Source organism: Corvus cornix, chromosome 7 (genome assembly GCF_000738735.6).
Source record: "Corvus cornix cornix isolate S_Up_H32 chromosome 7, ASM73873v5, whole genome shotgun sequence".
NCBI classification, from domain to species: domain Eukaryota; kingdom Metazoa; phylum Chordata; class Aves; order Passeriformes; family Corvidae; genus Corvus; species Corvus cornix.
Window position 1 is genome coordinate 1,830,341 of NC_046337.1, and position 15,211 is coordinate 1,845,551.

The following is a 15,211-nucleotide window of genomic DNA, read 5'->3' on the forward strand; positions in this document are numbered from 1 at the left end:
CCTCTTGGAAAAGCCTCCATCTCAGAGCTGCAAACAAAGTGACCATTGGATTTTCCTCATCCATGCTCCAAAGGGATTTATTCCCTTTGTGATGCCATTAATAAACGGTTCAGTGTATTCTTCCAAGTCCCTGACTGATGGGAGCTACTTGAAGCGGAACCAAACAACCACTGTGGTACCATTCCTGAGACCATCCCAATACCAGCAGCTTTCAGGAGCATCCCAATCCCTGCACCCAGGCTGTAGGGAGCCATCCAGGGGCAGACAAGGCCAATAAACCATTAAACAGATTTTTAGAAACCCTTAAAAATGATGGAAGTGCCTCAAAAATCGAACGGGATGGGAAAATCCTGAAAGGATGCGGCTGCAGAGCCAGGCAGGAGCCAACGGTTTCCTTTGGAATCCATCCAGAACACACAGGGTTGGGATGAGTTTTTTCCACCCAGATGGACCAAGAGATCTGCAACACCCACATATTTCCTAAGCAGCTTTGAATATGTGGCGGTTATTATTTAATAAATATTTTTGTTTGGGTTTTTTTTTTCCTCAGGAAAGATATGGCAGGGCTGGGGATGTCACCTCCAAATGTTGGTCCCACAGCAGAAATCCACCCAGGAGCAGCAGCACAAAGGTTGTCATTGTCCCTGCTGTTATCTTCAAACAGCTTTTTTATTAAAACACAGAGAAATCCATAAAAACAACGAGGGAAAAAAGATAACACACAGCCCACTGCTTCAAACTTTGTTGGTTTAACCTCATGAAGAGGCAAATGCCAATTTCCATTGGATTTACTCCATAGATCCCTCTCAACCAGGGGAGAACAAAATCCTGATTAGAAGCAGACAGGAAGTAAAATAAACCTCTCCCAACCACGTGGAAGATGAAAGAAATGGGTCCATGTGGGATGTGGAGGGAGAATTTGGGAATTTTTTTTATCCCAAACCACGCCAGAGAAGGTTTTACAAACCCCACTCTTCATTTCAAGACATCAGCAGTTTGCAGTGAGACCGTCAGGAGCAAAAAATGAGGATTTGATCCTGAGCTAGAGGACCGAAAAATGAGGATTCACGTCCCAAAAGGAGGCGCTCGTCGCAGCTCAGCACCAACTCTCATCAGCAGCCTGTTATTAACAGGTTATCAACATAAAGAAAAAACAATCCTGGAATCATTAAGGTTGGAAAAGACCTCCAATATCATCAAATCCAACCATTATAGCGATATTTTAAGTTACAACACAGCAAGGTTGAAATAACGGCAGGAATTCCTCCCAAAGAGACAAAAATTTGCTGGGTTTGCTCATCAGAAGCACAAAAAGCTTTTGTTTTTGCAGAGCTGATCAAAACCTTCCAGCTGAGGACGTTGCTTTCCCCAGTGTCCCTTTTGTGGGACCAACTGCTCGTCCAGCCCCTCTCCAAATCCTGTGTGGCAGCACTCAGGCACCAGATTCAGAAAAGTGGCTGAAATCCTCCAGCTGCTCCCTAAAAATGTTCACATCGTTCCTCTTGTAATTGCAAAGACCTTAATTGCCAACTTCTAATGAGTTGCAAGAAACCGTGAATGAACAGAGAGAATTCACTCCCCCACCTCGATTTTCTGTTTGAAACAGGTTTCATTATGGGCAAATCATTAAAATTTTTAAATCCTCTGGGTTAGAAAATTATCCAGAGCAAGGCAAGCAGGGCCAATATTTTAAACTGGAATTTAGGGGAGTAGAAAGTCCTTACTGAGCAAACACCTGCCACCCTTACTGTCACCATTTGTCACCCTGGGCATGTTCCACCTGCTCATTCCATACACACAGGTAGGGGAAAACCAGGAATGGAAATATCCACTGCCAGAAACCCAAATATTTACTATTCCATGAATATTTTGAGTAGGAACACAGGGGTGCACATAGTTCTGTCATTGATGGGGGGCAAATATTCAGTGATGTTTAAGGTAACGATGATATTTCACAGAGAGAGAAGTGGAAAGAATACTTTGAATAAAGGTAATATGCAATAGTTAATAATTCAATTCATATTCAATAATTAGATCTATTTGAAATATTTCGATATTAATTCAGTGTTCAGCACACTCATTTTCTCTGGTGTTGCACTCACATAAAAATAAAATATAAGGAAGGTGATATAAATATAGATATATGGATATGGATGCACTGTCTTAAAACCTGCAGACATTTCACAAAAACTTTGGTTTGGTTCCCAAAATCCTACAAAATTGTATTTCTCTACAATGATGGATTCTCTTCAGGAATTCTATGAGCCCTGAGAAGCTTCACCAAGGGTGTAAAGGGTTTTTCTTTCACTCACAAGCCCCTTTTAGTCCACGACTTTCAGCCAAAACCTCCAAACTTTGTACACAATTATATTTTCAGGAGTTATTGGTGGTGTATCGACTCCTACAGAGCTAAACCCCTGCTGGCAGAGCAAATCCAGGGCACAGGCAGATATTTTTTCCCTCAAATCCCCTCGGCTCCTCTCCCAGAGCCAAGTCCTCATCCCAACCTAAGGGAAGCTGGCGCGGCCCGCTCGGAATCCGCTGCCGGTGGCAATGGGGGGGACACAGTCACATGGCATTTAGATCATGCCGTCTGTTGGTGAAAGGTCCTGGGCACTGACACAGAAATCCTGGTTAACTCAATCTTCCCAGCTCCAGCAGCACCTCGGAGGCGGGAAGGCGTTCCCATTCCCGCTCTGCAGCGGGATTACTCCGGCCTGCCCTTTGCCCTGCCACGCTGCCTTGGAGATGAACCATTCGAGGCCCCGAGCAGCAGCCCAGTTGCCCACTTGTCAGGTCTCATTAGGGAGGTGACATCTCATCCTCATTGTCACCAGCCCTGGGGACAATGGAAGGTCCCAATCCTCCCGGGAAGCGCTGGAGCGGAGGCCGGATATCAGAGCTCCGGTTTTAGGGGAGAAGTGTTGATGGAGGGGACGGTTATTTTTAAGGATAGCTTTGTCCCTCCTGTCCCTCTCAAGCTCAGCCAGCTGACCATGACCAAATCCACGAGCTGGGCCACTGCCAGCTGCGAGTTTGCAGTAAAAACACCATTCCAGGAGGGGAAAAAAGGGCAAAAAACAGGAGTCAGACACCAAATCTTCCCAAACAAACACTTCCCCAAACCAGGCAGGCAGGAATTCCAGATCCACGGGTGTTTCTGTGGTTCTCCTCATGCAAGTATGGCACAGGTTGTGGTGTTCTGTGTCCCCCGCCTTGTTCCCATGGGAGGCAGAGAATTTCCCTGCTCTCCCTGGATTTCCAATGCAGTGGGAAGTTGTCTGGTCTCACGGGAGGTTGATGATTCTGCTGACACCTCCTCTCAACCTTCCTCCTGCATCTCCTCCTCACTGACTGGGCCACACCTCCAAGTTCCTACAAGGTTCCTACTAATTTCATCCTGACATTTCCTTTTATTCTCCCCCTTGGAAGAGCCTCCATCCCAGAATGCCCTAAATCAAGCCTTCCTTGAGTGAAATAAGCCAGGAAAAGTTCCCTCCCAGCGGGCAGGAGACTTTCTGAGCCCTAAAGCAGCGATCACAGCATGGCCAGGCAGCGCCATCTGTGAGAAACCGCCGAGACCTCAGCACGAGCTGCTCGCTCCCGCGAATTCCGCTGTGCGGGGTCAGCTGGGCCATCCTTCCACGGCCTTAGGATGATTATTCCTCAGTGGGAAATGAAGCCATGGGAACTCCAAGCAGCCTGACGAGGCTGGAAGAGCTGTTCCTGCAGGCACACTCTTCCCTCCAGGAATACCTCCCCATGCACCACCCCAACACAACTTCCCCCAATAACTCTGCAGATTTTCCTCCTGCCTTTCTTCCGAGGTCACACAAAGCTACAGGTTGGACTTTCCATGGCTGAATTGACAATATTTGGATTGGTTTTCATCTCCCTCCAGCTTCCAAATCCAAACCCGCCTCTCTGCCTGTGTCATCACTGTCCAATGACAAATGGGAATGACGACGGAACGTTTTCCGTCTGGCAGCTGGGCCAGATCCCAGACAACAATCTCAGGGACTGTTGGTAACTTCACCAGCTATAATTGCCTTTCCCCCCCCTTCTCCTTTATCCTGCTCAACCTTTTTGTGTCTATTCTATTTATTTCTTTTGGTTCCCACCACACATGTCAAAAGGCTATGAAAAAACCTGGAATTCTTAGGAATTGCCTCCAAATCCAGGTTTTTTCTGTGTGCCATTTAAGGGATTTTCTTGGCAGTTTCACCCCAGGAATGGGTAAATGTGTGTCCCCCCCCCATAAAATGGGATGTGGCCAAGCTCTTGTATCCAAGGGACCTCTCGGAGCTCTTGCAGAGGGGCTCACTACCCCTCCTCAATTACAGTAAGCAAGAGTAATTAAACAATCAAACACAATTAGTGCACTAATTACTCCCAGGAGCGTGGCCCACCTAATCGCCTTGCTGCTAATTACAAAGCCTGGAGTTCATTGAGCTAAAAGCCTTGGACCTGGGGAAGTGAAGGGGGGGACAATATGTTCCCTCTCACGCCGCCTTCCCTCGGATGCAGTTTAAGCTGTAACAGGATGTGATTCCAAGATTATTTTACAGGCAGTGCTTGGCTTCTGTTTTCAACCTGAACCACTCATCTTTTCAGTCCCACCAGTGAAACTTTTCTTAGGTCCCTCATCTTTTAATGATCTGGGGTAAAATGTCACTTCTATTCACCCTCAGGATAGTTTGGCTTCAGAAAAACAGAGATGGAATAAATATATTCTCCTGGAATATCTAAGGCACTCAGTATTTGGCATTAGGGACAGGGAAAAAAAAAGGGAATTTAAAATTAAGCCAGGCCACGATATAAGAAAAGATAATTTCTGCAAATTAATTGTCAAGCTGAGCTGGTGAAAGTGGTGGGACACCACTTTTCCTTCCTTTAAATTACGTGAAATATTCAAACCCATGACCACAAATGCCTCTGAATCAGCAGGAAAATGGACGTGGATGATCCAATAAATCATTTCAAGACCTGTTCTTGGGGTTTTGCATGGCCTGCAATAGAGGCAGCGAGGGCAGCAAGCCCAGGGGGATGTGGAAAATCAGGATTTAGCTCCATTTGGGAATTCTGGAAGCTCCTCAGCACATGGGCTGACCTCAAATGGAGAGCCCCCAGACAGCCCGGCTCCACACAGACAGGATAAGGAAACCATGCGTGAGCACAGAAATCCTGGGATTTTCCTGCTAATAAGACACAAACCCCCCCCAGTCACTGAGTTCCAGCGGCCAAGGGGAGGAGGGCAGTTAAATTATTCCCTAAATAAACTTTTAGGTTCACTGGGACAACTGAAAGGGCTCCTCTTCCCAAGGCAGAGATGCTGTGGATTACGCTTTCCTTCCTGCTCCTCAGGAAAGTCTCGTGGCCGAAGGAGGAAGGGGATCACCCACAGAAGGAATTTCAGGACGGGGAGGCTGGTCCAGGGCTGGTGACAGCACTGGAAGGGGGCAGGGTGGTGAATTTTTCCTGGGCACAAGAAAAATGAAATCCCAAGGAACAGAATCTATGAATGAAATTCAATTTTGGTGAAGCTCCATGTGGAAACAGCGATTGGGATCATTCTGGACCATCTTTCCTCCTTAGATTTAAGCCAAGCAAGAGCATCCCAGATACTGGGAAAAAGAGAAAGAATTGTGCAGTGTGACCAAATAAAGTGCAGCCATAACGATGCCAAAGAAACAAGGGAAATTTAAAAGCAGGATAATGTATTCCATGTTTATGACAAGAGCTGGAAAATTATCTAAGCTGCAACCAAGACATGAAACCTGTCAAGAAAATACTTTCCTAGTCCATGTTCCAGCTTGGCAGGTACATAGAAAGAGCAATTTGAACAGAATGGGATGAATTTTTAAGGTTAAATTCTTGTTAAGTCAAGAAAATTGGGACAACCTGGGAGGATCCTCAGTATTTTTAAAGGATCAAAGGAACAGCCGCCGAGCCCAAGGTTATCCTGGGTAAACTCCTGGAGCAGTTGATTTGTGCTGCAGCAACAAATATTTCAAGTAGTAAAAAATTACAAGGGAGGGTCGTTGGGATGGTGTGGAAAATAGATCTCCAAACAATCCCATCGTTTTCCAACGGGCAGGATCTGGCTCTGGCTGTGAAAGGAGACTGTTATAGGGAATAATTGGGGGGAGACCAAAGCAGGAGCACCAAAGCTCCTCCTGATTACAAAAATGAGCTCTACCCAGTTAACCAAGCGTGCTCAGGCCAAATTAAAACCCAGCTTAGTGACATCTCAAAATCTAATTGGTGAAAAGGGCACCTCCAAAGGAGGGGGTTTTTTCCCCCATCTCCCAGCAGTTCTGCATTCAGTATTTTTACGCCAAAAGTATTGATAAGAAACTCGTTGATTAGAGGCTGACAGGGACATGAAAGAGGGAGTCTGTCCCTCCTGCACCAAACTGTGCTTTAATAAAGCCAGACATCAATCTGCACCATTGTGTTGCCGCTCTCCCGATGCCTCTCCGGCGGGATTTGTGACAGTTCCTCTGGGACATCACCTCGCACATTTGCCATGCTAGATTAGGCACCGAGGCCCGACCCGGCGGCGTCCGCCCGAAACGAGCTCTGTGCGACGCCACAGCTCGGCCCTGCCAACGTCACCTTGAGCAAACGAGGTTTTATTGTTATGAACTCAGCCAAAATTGCAGCTTTTTCCCCCTCTGAGGGGTGTTTTGGCCCATCGCTGATTGCGCCGTTATTATTCCTTGCCTTTCCTCCATTACGAGAGGTTAATGGAGCCCTCAGTTTTCCCAATTCCCGCTGTAATGCCGTGTTTTTCCCCCAGATAAATTAACGTATGCACGTAGCAGTTAATGAACACCATGTGTCATTTTTCCAGCCCTGGACACGGCAGGATGAGCCCATGGAAAGGCTCCCTTCCCCTGACAGTTCACCCAGAGTTCATCCTAATTTTTATTTCCTGACCCGCACGTGAATTCCCGTTGGCACAAGGCACCAAAAATCCAGGACACACAGGAGGACAACGCATCTGCTTTCCTCATTTCTAAAGAGCACATCTCAAACCAGGCTGGAGAAGATGCCACGCCACTGTCAGCACCAGGGGAATAATTGGGAAGGGCTTGGCCATTCCCAGCTGGACAATTCCGACATCTCCGTAAAATTTAATGACCAACGACCCAAGCCTCGTCCAAGGATCCTTTAGATAAGTACCTCGTTCTCATTTTTGTCTTGATAAAGTAGCTCGTGTTTTTGTGAGTCCCAATTTATCTGAGGCAGATTTCTACAGCAAAATAAGTAAGATTTTCTTGTTCTATTTTATTCTTTCTGCTGAAATTTTTTGCTCCATAAGGGCTCTAACAGATTTTGTCATAAATCTCTTTGCAGAAATCACCATAATTAGTTATATTTAAAGAGCAAAATTCATCTGATTTCGTATTTTCAGTCCTGTGGCACCAAAATTCAAATATTTTCCTCCAAGAGCTTTACTCCAAGTTACCCTCTCCAGTTTTAATGTGTATTTTATTTGGTATAAATGAGAAAAGCTACGTATCATTAAATAATATGAAATAAACCCAAATGAGAATGACCAGTTAATGTTCTTTCAGCTGTCTGGTTAATCCATGGAGTGAACAAATCCTTAATTCATGAAGATTTTCATTTGTTTTTCCAGGAAAACAAAACCCAGCAGAACCCAAAACAAACCCACTGCTCCATAAGAATTTCCAGTGTTATTTGAATTTAACGGCCAATTAATTGCCACTTGTCTGCTCAGAAAAAGCCATTTAATTCCTTTATTTTTCCAACTTGTTGATGAAAAAAAGAACTAATTAAGAGAAAGCTCATCCCCAGCACGATGGGAAGCTGTAAAACACCATCCCCCATTTTAGCCACCGCTCCCAGGATGGTTTCAAACTTCCAGCACCGCAATGAGGGGTCTCAGTGGATATTCCTGAGATGGAAAGTTTGGATTTCTCTTTGGTTTTTATCACATAAATGTCCTGGGAAACTGAGCAGTGTGGGTGCCTTCCTACAGAAAATTCTCTACCCTTGGCTTGTGCAGAAAGTCACTCCTTTATTTTAATGTCATTACAATTTACTGATGGACAAAATGCTCTGAGCAGCAGAATTAATTTCAATTTTAATCCATTTTTCTGACGCTAAAGGGAATAATTTTGCTGTTCCAAGTTCGGTTTGGAGGAAACCATTTATAAAGTGAATTAACCACAGAGAGAACTCCAGGAATAAAGCAGGGACATTTCATTCCCCAGCAGCCATTTCGTTGTATATTTAATTTTTTATTCGGTTTTTACACAAGTTCTTCACCCTCCCTGTATTTCACTTGTAGATAAACACCGCCAATCAATTTTAATGTGGATTTATCACGTAAATATGGGCACAACACAATATTACAAGGAAAAATCCTATCATATTCCACAGTTAAACAAAAAAAACATTCCCACGATCCATAATTGCCTGCCAGCAGGTCAGAGAGCTGAGGCATGAATTTATTTCTAGTGAGAGTAAATAGATAATTCAATATTTATTTAATAAATAAAATAAAATCAAGCTACTGAACAATTCTGCCAGCAGAAAACCAGGCTCTCATCCTCATGGATTTCACCCCAAAACAAACCTTATGATTTTTAAGCAATGCCAGAAAAGGGATTTTATGTTATTTTGTTATTTTGGGGTTTTTTGGTGGTTGTTTAATTTTTTTCATCCAATTTTTACTTCAAACCAAGAGAAATAATTCCCTGGAGCTCAGAGATTATTTGCTGCGTTTATTTGGGGTTAACTGCAAATAACAACAGTGCCCAAGGATAGAAAAAGGGAATTTTCCTGAAATTGCAGTGCCTGGATAGTGGAAATTTTCCCAAAACAACAACATTTTATTCACAATAAGCAGAATATTTCTGTCTCGTGGCAGAAATAATGCTGGCATGAATAAAGCTTCCTGAAAGTAGGCTCAGATGAAAAAGGGGTGGGAAGATCATTGAAGATCTTCCAGGCATGAGATAAATCCCGAGGGTCACGGGGCCATCACAAAGTGTCCATTAGAACAGGAAAACCCCGGTTTGGGTAATGTAAAAATAAAAAATAAAAATAAAAAATATAAATAAAAAAATATAAATAAAAAAATATAAATAAAAAAATATAAATAAAAAAATATAAATAAAAAAATATAAATAAAAAAATATAAATAAAAAAATATAAATAAAAAAATATAAAAAATATAAAAAATTAAAAAAATTTTTAAAATAAAAAATAAATAAAAATAACAAAAATAAAAATAAAAAATAAAAATAAAAAATCAGGGGAGTGAAGCACAATAACCCCACCCAGGAGCCAGGACAAGGACCTGGACACTGCCCAAGATCAGCAGGGCAAGGGAACAGGAGCTGAGGTGGGAAAGGAACGGGATGTCCAGGATGGAGAGAAACCCACACGCATTGGACAATTTTTATGGAATCCCAGACTGGTTTGGGTTGGAAGGGACTTAAAGCCCATCCCATCCCATCCCTGCCATGGCAGGGACACCTCCCACTGTCCCAGGCTGCTCCAGCCCCAATGTCCAGCCTGGCCTTGGGCACTGCCAGGGATCCAGGGGCAGCCCCAGCTGCTCTGGGCACCCTGTGCCAGGGCCTGCCCACCCTCCCAGGGAACAATTCCTTCCCAATCTCCCATCCATCCCTGCCCTCTGGCAGTGGGAAGCCATTCCCTGTGTCCTGTCCCTCCATCCCTTATCCAAATTCCCTCTCCAGCTCTCCTGAAGCCCCTTTAGGCCCTGGGAGCACCACATCCCTTTACACCTCCCCCCATAACCAAATGGGGAAAATGCAGAAGGTTTATGGAACACATCAATTAAAACTTAACCCCTTCTTGGTATTAATTAAACTTTAAACCTCTCTTCATCTGCCCTGCCTCCTGCTAGATCCGAATGCCTCATCCCCTTGGCATTACAAAGTCCACTTTCCCAAGGTTTTTTTGGAATATCACCCATAATTCAGGAGCCTGCCAGCCCAGAGATGTTATCTGGTACGAAGAATCCCTCAAAATCATGCTCCAACTCATCTGCCTCACTCACTTGCCTTCAGAACGTGCTAAAAACACAAAAGCTTTTCCAAATGTGCCCCCTGATTTCACCATTGCTTCATTTCCCCTCATGAATCACCTGGAATTCCACACGCCACAATCTGTAACTTCCATTGTGTCACCGCTGACGTTCTCCCTGTGATTTACTGGTTTTCATTAGATCCAATCTCCACACTCAGTCCTACCCCAAATTCATGGAGGAATTCACTCCTGACCAGGGAAATGTTGAAAATACACCAATTTTCAGCCTCTAATTTCACTCAAATTGACCTTTTCTGCCAATTATTTCCATGCTGACAGGAACAAATACCATTATAAATAATGACCCTCCGAGGGCCCCTCTTCCTGATTTTCCTTGGGAAAAACGAGGCTTCCAGGAAATTCATTCCACAACACTTCAATATTTCACCACAACAAGCACAAAGGAATATTTAAGACACAATAAACCCATTTAAATTTAAAATATTTGAACCAGAGATCTGTAGTTTGCTTCCCACTTCAAGCACTCGGCTGACACCATCATATTTTATTATATTGATTTTTAGGCTCCCCAATAATTGAGAAATCGCTTCCAAAAGGGTGAAGGATCCTTGGGAATACCAAAGGATTGCCCCTGGATCAGCACAGCCTGTGCAAAATAGAGCAGAGAGCACAACCTGGCCAGTCCAGAACATTATAGAAAAGAAAAAAAATTAAATTAAATCAGTCTAGATTAAAGGATGATAAAAATTTCCTCCCTAAAGCCAACAGACTAAGTAGAAAACGGGCTAGAAATTCAAAAATCCCACTGGTCCAAAGGATACATGGGAATAGGTGTGATAAAATGAATTCCAAATTATTTTCCATGCCACTATTTTAATTAATTTTTTTAATAGGTCATTTAGGCCTCATGAAAAAAATCAATCAGGTCAGGTTCCTTTAGGGAATGATGGCCTTTCCAAGGATATTATAGATAAAATATAGATGACTTTGATGATATCAATGGCCAGGCTCACCAACAGACAGCCTTTTTGGCACTGAAACACCAATTTAATTCCCATGATGTCTAATCATGCAAATATCTTAAATTAATAAGGGAAGAAAGACACTTTTAAAAGAAATTTTCTTTCCTTTTTTTCTTTCTGCAAGCCCTGAGCACTTCCAGGCAACTCAGGAATGAGGTCAGCTCTGGCCATACTTGGAAATGAAGGCCTGGAGTTGGCTCATGCCAGCATGTCAGTGCTGGTTGCATGTTTATATATGAAAATATTATAATTTATTGTTAGATCTAATTGTCTATTGTTATAATTGTCCTGTATTTAAATATTATAATTCATATAATAATATAAAATCAGGGAGTCATGGAATGGGTTGGGGTGGAAAGGGACCTTAAAGCTCATCCCATCCCACCCCTGCTGTGGGCAGGGACACCTCCCACTGTCCCAGGCTGCTCCAGCCCCAGTGTCCAGCCTGGTCTGGGACACTTCCAGGGATTCAGGGACAGCCACAGCTTTTGGCTTTAAACTGAGAAAAGGCAGGGGTAGATGGGATATTGGGAATAGATGGGATATTGGGAATAGATGGGATATTGGGAATAGATGGGATATTGGGAATAGATCCTCCCCTGTGACGCTGGTGAGGCCTTGGCACAGGGTGCCCAGTGGAAGTCAGGAAGGTTTGCTAATGTATTCCGACAGAAATGACTCCAAAACCACGTGGAAACCAGGAATTCCTGGGAGCAGAGACTTCCCCTGCTCTGCTTTCCTTTAAATCAGCAGGAAAGCTCCCACTGACCTCAAATCCCAGCTCCATAGGGACGCTGATGCCCTGAGTGGGGACAGGAGCATCCTCCTGCCCAGGCTGAGTGGGACCAGCTCCCACAGGAGCCTGATCCTGCAGAAAGCCTGGAATCCACCCAAACCTGGCCCCTCCTGCACCCAGCAGAGCTCTACACACAAACTCATAGTTGAGACCACAACTCTGATCACCACGATTCCTAAATCCCAATAAAATTAATTTGGGCTCCCAAGCACTGGAGCCCAAGCAGAACAGTCCCAACTCCCAGTGCCACCAGCAAATCATTCCTTTGCCATCCAGATCCCTCATCTTCTCCCTTAAAACCTTTCACAGATCAAAAAGTGATTTTAAAATGTACCTTTCTGTAGAGGAGAGGGAACCACAGAGCTCCAGAGCAGCGGGATAAGGTGAGCAGGACCAAACCAGGGAAGAGGAGCTCCCTGAGCTCCTTAAAAAGTCACCAGCAGTGGGAGAAGCACCAGGAATTAATTAGGGAACAGTTTCCCACCTCTGCTCAGGTGTCTGCTCTTTGTTTACCAGAATCACCTGACAAAAAGCATTGCTCCAGGTGAGACTGTTAGAGAAATAAATTAAAACGATAACAAACTGAAGTTTGAACAGTTTGGTTTTGTATTTGTGATCCTTCCCCTCTATGCAACAGAATTAACAGATAAGCAGGAAAGGTCTCATCCCTCCACGAGGAATTTGTTTTTTCCACACCTGCACACTTGAAATCCTAAAATTTTGCATAGGGTTGCCATGAAAATTGTTTGCCCCAGAACAGAAAATAATCAGTGGTTTAAGTCTTTGTTTTAGAGTCTTTCAGGAAATAATAATTTAAAAAAACCAAAAGAAAAACAATAAAACAAAAATAAAATAAAGTTCCAAGGCGAGGTTGAAGCAACCTGGCATAGTTGAAGGTGCCCGTGGCAGGTGGGATGAGCTTTAAGATCCCTTCCTAGATTTATGGGGTTTTTTAGTGTCATTGGCAGCACACTCACCCCTCATGGCTATGATTCCCCGATAAAGCAGCAGATCCCAGCGCAGGTGGAGGCACCACTCTGGGAACTCAGGTGGGTTTTCAACCCCAACAGCCACAGAGGGGACAGAGCAAAACCCAGAACTTCCCCCTCTGGGCTTGCTCATCCTCTGGAATCCTGATCACAGCTCAAAAAAATTCATTTTTCTTCTCGAAGCGGAAAAGAAGAAATAAAAAATGTGCTGTACAACCTTCTCCTGTTATGACAGACTTGCAGACATTTCACATTTTTGATTTATTACCAGGGGCTGGTTTAGGGAGCTCCACGCTCTGTGCCAGAGATATGAGGTCATGGAGCTGAAGTTCTGACTCCCTGCCAGCTCGAGCTGTGATATTAAAAGAAGCCAAAATGAGCTTCCTGTGCAAAACTGGGAACAAAAGAGCATTTTTCCAGTGCTACCCCCAGGGTTAATAGGAATCTCAACATCCAGCTCCAGGCACAGCTCCCATCTCATCACACCATCAGCTCCTGCTTGCACGGAGCAGAAATCCAGTGTGGGCTCTTTTGGGATGTGTCTCTGTTTAAAATCAGCGCAGAGACACAGAGGGATTCCGGCAGAAGCTCCCAGCCTGGATCTCCCAGCACAGACATTCCCAACAAGGTGCTCGTTTCCCGAACATGGAGCACACGGAATGGGGTGGAAGGTGCAGCCTCAATCCACAGCTGGGGACACAATGGACTCTGTTACCATGGGATGGTTTGGGTGTGAAGGGACCTTAAATCCCATCCCAGTCCACCTCTGCCGTGGCAGGGACACCTTGCACTATCCCTGGTTCCTCCAAGCCCCAGCCAGCCTGGCCTGGGACACTTCCAGGGATGGCAGAGCCACAGCTTCTCTGGGAATTCCAGCCCAGCCCCTCTCCACCCTCCCAGCCAGGAATTCCTTCCCAATATCCCATCCATCCCTTCCCTCTGCCAGTGGGAAGCCATTCCCTGTGTCCTGTCTGTCAGAGACTGAAATATTATAGTTTATGACTTAAACATTTTCTTAAAGGACTTTTAAAACTGTATTACAAAAGCTGCAGAGAAGACTCCCACACCCTGAATGGGGCCCTGAGGTCTGACAGTGCTCACTGATGAAGACAAGATGAAGTAACAGCTCAGGGCTGGGGACATTCACAGAGCACAAGCTTAACACCCCCAAGGTGGAGACCACAGCCCCAGGGCTATCAGCTGCCAGGCTCGAACAGACCCTCGCACCAAGGGGTGGAGGGAGGAGAGGCTTTGGGTATCTTGGAAAAGCCTCTGGTCAGAAGCTTATCCACAGCAGAAGGGGGTGACATGGCCCATCACAGGGGCTCCCCTCAAAGGGGTCCCCAGACCCTGCACCAGAGCACCAGAGATGATGCAGCAGCCCCTGAGTGTTGCAAGGGACAGCGTCAAGCCAGCCCCTGCAAGAGAGGCACGTGGGCGTTCCCACCTGGCCCAAAGTGTGCATTAATCCATGGAATTCTGCACTCTTTGGCGTGTGGCAGTGTGGCCACGGCGGCCATGGGGGACCCTCACCACCAGGAGGGGAGCAATGAGACATCGTTGGGACCCTCAGATGGGTGATGTGCTTCCACCTAACCCCTGTCACCTCTCCCTGTCCCCCCGCGCACCCTTCTTTTTTTTCATTTCTTTCTCTCTCTCTTTTCTCTTCCCTTCTCTTTGCCTCTTTTACTATTAAATAAAATACATCAGTTTTTTGGCATCAACATCTAACCTCGTTTGGTTTTAATCTCGTTTCTGGGAATATTTTGAACCTTCTAAGTTCTTTCCAGTTTATGCACAAAGACTTAGCTTGCTTTGCTTTTCTGAGTTTAAACCAGATCGTAACACTGTCCCTCCAGGCCTTGTCCCCAGTCCCTCTCCAGCTCTCCTGGAGCCCCTTTAGGCCCTGCAAGGGGCTCTGAGCTCTCCCTGTGTCCTTCCCTTCTCCAGGTGAACATTCCCAGCTCTCCCAGCCTGGCTCCAGAGGGGCTCCAGCCTTGGAGTTTGCAATTATTAGAAGTGCTAAAAAGTTTGGAGCAGCTCCGGGGCCTCCTCTGGACCTGCTCCTGATGTTGGGCCCAGAGCTGGGGGCAGCTCTGCAGGTGGGGTCTCACCTGAGTGGGGCAGAGTTCCCACCTGAGTGATTATCCAGATTCTCACCCCATTATCCTCTGGACTGGCCACGGAAGGTTCCACCCATGAAGGGCTGGACTCGGGAGATTTCTCTCTCACCACCAGCAGCCAAAGACCTGGTGATGGTGCCGTTTTCTTTAAGCAACCTCAGTGCTTAATTTTACACGTCAGAGACCCAAAACAAATTCAGGCAGTGCTGTATTATCCAGTCAGGTGAG

At 45.3% G+C, this 15,211-nt stretch overlaps 1 protein-coding gene across 5 annotated transcripts in view; it reads right to left on the reverse strand.

Moving 5' to 3' along the window:
• Positions 1 to 15,211, reverse strand: part of LYPD6 (LY6/PLAUR domain containing 6) — a 32,147-nt gene that overhangs the window by 6,772 nt on the left and 10,164 nt on the right. The gene's annotated exons all lie outside the window — the stretch shown is intronic.